We start from the raw sequence: 6,203 nt of genomic DNA on the forward strand, positions 1-6,203 counted from the left end.
AACAAGTAGAAATTACTTAGCTGTCTATGAAGGACTTTTCAAAGTGTACTTGTAACAAAGGAATTCACACAAGATTGTTTAACTTGAGAGCATACAAGTGTGAATTCAGTATGGCATTGACATGCAGTTTATTGAGTTAACAAAATCACTACTGTATAGAGAATATGTGCAAAACATGTATTAATGGAAACATTTATTCTGCAAATAGGTTTTATGTGCATGACAGGAAAGGCAACATTTTTCAGGCCATATAAACATAAAATTGATGAGGTCCTTATAAAACCTTTCTTAAATCTTTTGTGACTTTGAAATTGGTTATAGATTTTTAAGCATGTGAATCATTTATCAAATATTTTTTTTGAGCACCTACTATATAACAGTAACTGTAGGCACTAGGGATGCAATGGTGAACAAAAGAGACAAGTTGCCTTTCTTCGTGTAATCTAGTGTGGCACCGAGAAAATGAGCAGACAAATAACATCTCTCAGGTGATGACAAGTGATAGGAGAATTAAGGCAGCTAAAAAGGAATAGGGAATGGCATCGGAGTACATCAATCAAATACTTAACACTGGGCCACTGAAACTGCATGGAGACAGAAATATTGGCAGCAAATCAGGGTTTGTCATACATTGAAATTACTGCATTGCCTCATTAACCGAATGGTTGAACAGTGAAGAGAAGTTATGTCAAAGAAGGAAAAAACTACTGAACTAGACTCTTGCAATTGAACAATCAATATTCAAAGTTCATTTAATCTATTCTTACAGCTGATCTCCCATGATCCTGATAGTCTCAATAACTATTACGATTTTTATAATATTTAAGTAAGTAAAAGCTACATATTTTGTACAAGTCACCTTAAATCATGATAGAATGAAGCTCCTTTGGTCTCAATGGGACATGTTAAAACATGAATATACTGAAAGCAGTTTTATGGCATTTTGGCTATTCTGCACAACCTATGTGTTTAAAATATATTACCTTAACACAAAATCTTCCTACTTTGTCAGTTATACAAATGAGACTTGATTATCAGCATCACATACATTTAGGAAAGAAATATTTAAAGCTAAAATCAGGTAAAGTTATGTTAAAGTGATAAAATTTGTAAGGAGGTGTCATGAATTGATTTATGAAACATTTTTTCCTTATATTCAAAAGACATATTATTATTTCTGGGTAGGGAAAGGTGGAAAGAGGGGAGAGGGTAGGGAAAGAAAGACAGTCATTTTCTCTTCAATATTATCATAGGAAGAAATTTGTATTTCCTATCACCTTCCATCTTGAGAAATAAAAGGAGTTATTCAATTATAAAATAACTAGCTATTCCATTTAATCATACTCTTCCTGAGGGAACTCACATTATGATTTAGAAATTTTTCTTTCTGTTAACTTTTTGGTAAATTTGATGTAAATTCTGCATGTATTTCTTACATATAGTGTGGGGTAGGCAGAAAAGTTGCCCACCAAAGATGTTCATAACCTAATCACTTAAATCTGTGAGTATATTACTATGCATGGCAAAAGTGACTTTGCAGATGTGTTTAAGTTAAGGATGTTGAGCAGCAGGATCATCCTGGGTTATCCATTTGGGCCAATCCAATCACATGGGTCCTTAAAAGTGGAGGACATTTTTGGCTGTGGTCAGAAAGACATATGACAATGGAAGCATGGTCAGAGAGACACAACCTTGCTGGCTTTGAAGATAGAAGAAGGAAGCCACAAGCCAAGGGAATGTAGGTGGTCTTTAGATGCTAGAAAAGGCAAGAAAACAGACTCTCTCCATTCCCTCCTGAAAAGAACATGGCCCTATTGATGCCTTAATTTTAGCTTTCCATGACCTATATCAGACTTCTAACCCTATAGGAGCTAACAAATTTGAGTCATTTTAAGCCACTGAGTTAGTCATAATTTATCACACCAATAGGAAAACAGTACATTTTATTGGGGGCATTTTATATCTTTCCCATTGCCTTGGGAACATGGATATAAGGAATAGAAGAACAACACTTGGTAAAAGATACAACAGTTTCTATAGAAATAACGGAAATTTCTTTCCAAATTAATATATTTTTCTTATTTCTTCATGATTCTTTCTAAATTGAAAAAAAAAATGTAACCATAACTAAAGCAAATACCACATACTTTAGTGCTATTACACCAGAGGAAATAAGTATATTTTCATACAGTATCATAAGTGGGTAGTAGATGGTTCATAACTGTCTTATAAAAAATTGTCTAAGATGCAGTAATATCAGTGTTTGCTATTTTGTAATTAATGGATTGGATTTAAAATCCAATGAAATATTTTTTGAGATGTTCCTTTTATATGCTTTCATTGTGCTATTATATTTGTCACAAACAATAAGAAATGAAATTTATACCAGACCTAAGCAAACAAGACAAGGTGAAAAGATAAATTAATAATTATGTGTTGAAATTCTACACAATATTATTTATTTTCTAGTAAACTACTCAAATATACTTATTTGTTAATCAAAATAGACAGGGACACCTGGGTGGCTCAGTCAGTTAAGCATCTGCTTTCAGCTTGGGTCATGATTTCAGGGACCTGGGATCCAGCCAGGAGTCAGGCTCCCTGCTCAGCAAGGAGTCTGCTTCCCCCTCTGTTTGTCTCCATCCCCACTCACCCTGCTTGTGGACTCTCTTTCTCTCCTCTCAAATAAATAAATAAAACCTTAAAAAAAGTTAAAATAGACAATTACTATATTTAATCCCTAGCTGATATTATTTTTAATTTGCCCTATGGAAATGGGAAATTCTTAGTGAATATAAACACAGCTCTGAAGCAATAGTTCTATCTTTAATTCTTTGTTATATATTGAAATATTATCTGTAAAAGAGAAGACTAGTAAATTTGGATTACCCCACTCCCAAGCTAATAAGTGACTGACCACTATTAACATGGCACTCAGGCAAAGGTCATTCAGCTAGTGAGTGTGGGGGGAAAAAAGGATAGTCAAAAAATGGATGCGCTAAGATATTGTGGTTTTATAAAGGTTTGTGGAGTATCCAGAAGAAAGCATGTAATTGATCAGAATTAATTTCACATCATTTAAGAGAGATTTTTTGAGCAGAGCACCAGCAAAAATCTGCTAAGGGAATGACGTATAAAAATGTTAAATGAAACCAAAAAACATAAAATAGGCAGATACTCATATGTGTTGGCAAAATGTAGTTTCAAACTGAAACTGAAAAAAGTATGCATGGAATGGACAGAAACAAATTAGAAGATTACTTGGGATGGATCGATAGGTGGCATGAAAAAAAATGCAAATGCAAAAGCATCAACTCAAAACTTTTTGCTAATTTCAAGTTAACCAGGCATCCGTATATCCCAGTTATATCCCAGTACCTCCTCCACTTTCTCCATGTGAATTTGGTTCAATAACATACTATAAATGATGACTATTAGATAGAATTAAAGAAAAAAAAAGAATCCCTGTCAACCGCTACGGTAATGAAAGGAGCAGGTAAAAAAAAGAAATGATCCTCTATCAATCTTTCAGGGCACTTTACTACCTACCCCAATAATAAAGCACATTTTCAGGTGTTCAAAACAATGCCTCAAAATCTGATGTAAATTTGTTAAATTTCTGCTCATTTTTATGCTCCGTTCTAATTCTAGTACCTATTGATTCGGACTCAGGACTGCTTTTGAAGTTAGGCAAGTGTTGTTTAACTTGATGTCAGTATCTGTTCCAGACTTAACTCAGCTCCATAGAGGCAAGGAACAAAGAGAATCTGAGTAGATTCTTTAATAAAATAGGTTCTTTGTATACAAGTAAAGTGTAAATATACAGGAGGAATATCAGAAATATAAAAGAAATGTCAAAACAGAACAACTTTTTGATGTAGGTATCACAGATAAAATTTTTGTTAGGGAAAATGTTGATGAAATGCCTCTGAGTCCTCAAGAAAAACGTTATCTGTCCACTCACAGATTTATTAATAAAAGTTCCTTAATATCAACCTTATATATCCAACAAGCTTTCCACAGTATGACAAACAAACTGCAGGTTTTATAACTTCTCTAGGTTTAGGTTATATGGTTCTTTTGAAAATAAGCATAAGCACAGTATATTTTCAACTATACTTTTTAGATTTCCTTAAAATTATGATATAACTCTTGTATAATATCTGAGTCTTGGTGAGATATACTGTAAGAAGTATATATTCCATGTAGCTATGTTTAGAAGAAACATCAGTACGTCAAAATATAAGCTAGAGAGTACTAGGTCCCCATTTCTTCGGGGTGCTTAATCAGATCAGACCTGAGCCTCTCAACATAATTGTTCATTTGTCCACCCTCAACACTTTTTGTCCCTCTCTGGCTTCATCATACTTTGCTGGAAAAAGGCAAAAACAAAAACAAAATTATTTTGTTAAATCCTACCTTCCTATTCTGGACCTGACTGGTTCTCATTTTATTCATGCTGACTGTACTTTAAATTACTTATCAATACCTCTAGTAGATGAGTCTTCCTCCAATTAATGCCAGTACATTTTTCAAGTTCATTTGTTTCTCATGCTCTTATAATTATTTTGTACTTTCCCCTCTCTCCTTAAATTTTTAATGTCTCCATCCTCACTGTTACTTGATGAATCTGCTTTCTATTTCATTGAGAAAACAGAAGCAATCAGAAGAAAATTTCCATACTATTTCCTTGAAAAAAATCCCTCAGCAACTCTCCACTGTGTTGAAAGTAAGTGCCACAGTCCTGTTAATGACACATAAGTCCATATATATTGAGTCTGCTTCTCTCTCTGCCCCTCACCCCACTCGTGCTCTCTCTCTCTCTTTCTCTCTCAGATAAATAAATAAAATCGTAATAAATAAATAAATAAATTCAGATGTTATTATAGGATTTTTATGGGAACTGCAAACTCAATTGTCTACATTTCCAATATAGTTTACTTTCAGCCTTTCCCACTAATAGTAACTGTTTCATATATATTGATATTAATATTTATGTATAATAGCTTATGTTTTATACATGGGCATGGCATTATGGTGCTACTAATTTGATATGTAGACAGTATACTTATACATACATAGAATGATTTCTGTATAAGTGAACTCTTCTTAATGAAAAAAAATTAAAAATCATTATACTTACACAGGAAATTAAATGTTCAGAACATAAATGAACACTGGCAAACTGTCAAAAAGTTTTTGGAGCCATTATGTTGTAGTTTGAGGTAGTTTGTCCTTGAGCTGAAAAGACAGATGATTAAATAATTAACTACATTACTATATGATCAGTGCTATGATGAATGCATGGTTCAAATATAATATTTGAAATAAATCTATGAGAGCAAAGTGAAGTGCTTTCCAAAACTGCTATTTATTAAACAGGACTTTGAAAGAGAAATGGACTGGAGAACTAATTTCCTGAGTCTACTGTGCACCACCCACCTTTTACATAAGATAGAATCATTTCCAAAAATGTTATCTAGCAGTTATCTCAAAAAAGATTAGAAATAGACTTCTTGACTCTTCAAGCTAGGGGCAGCAGATTATAATTCCTATTCATAGGACCATGTAAATATTTAAAAATATACATACTTTTTAAGAATATATAGAAACATACATCCATCGTATAAAACTTGAAATAGAAAATAGCTATTTTCAACTAGTTTTTTGAATAAGGCTGTCTCATATGAAGAATAATAAATTAGATAGAAAATAGCTAAAAGCAGTTCAAGTATTTAGTTATATTTCCACAAACATTGATTGAGCCCATACAATATACCATGAATTGTGTTAGCTACTGGTGATAAATAGCAGTGAGCAAAACAGATAAAACCCTCGCCTTTACACTAGAATGTAGAGGAACATAAAACTTTTTTAAAGTGCAATGTATATTAATAATAATGATGCTAATGATAATAGTAGCCAACACTTATGTAGCTTCTGATACATTACAAGTACTTCATGTGCTTTATGTAAATTATCTCATTTAATATAGTTGGTCAGAGAGGGTAAGTGCTATGGGGAAACATCCACAGGGCAAAGAGAAAGGAAGTGTCTATGTTAGAAGTGTTCATTGAAAGGAGGATGGCCAGGCAGATCCTCACTGACCAGGAGACATTTGACCATGCAGATACCTGGGAATTTTCTTCTTTTCTTTTCTTTCTTTTCTTTTTTTTCTTTTTTCTTTCCTTTTCTTTTCTTTC

Source organism: Leptonychotes weddellii, chromosome 2, assembly GCF_054177405.1.
Source record: "Leptonychotes weddellii isolate Sample4059 chromosome 2, ASM5417740v2, whole genome shotgun sequence".
NCBI classification, from domain to species: domain Eukaryota; kingdom Metazoa; phylum Chordata; class Mammalia; order Carnivora; family Phocidae; genus Leptonychotes; species Leptonychotes weddellii.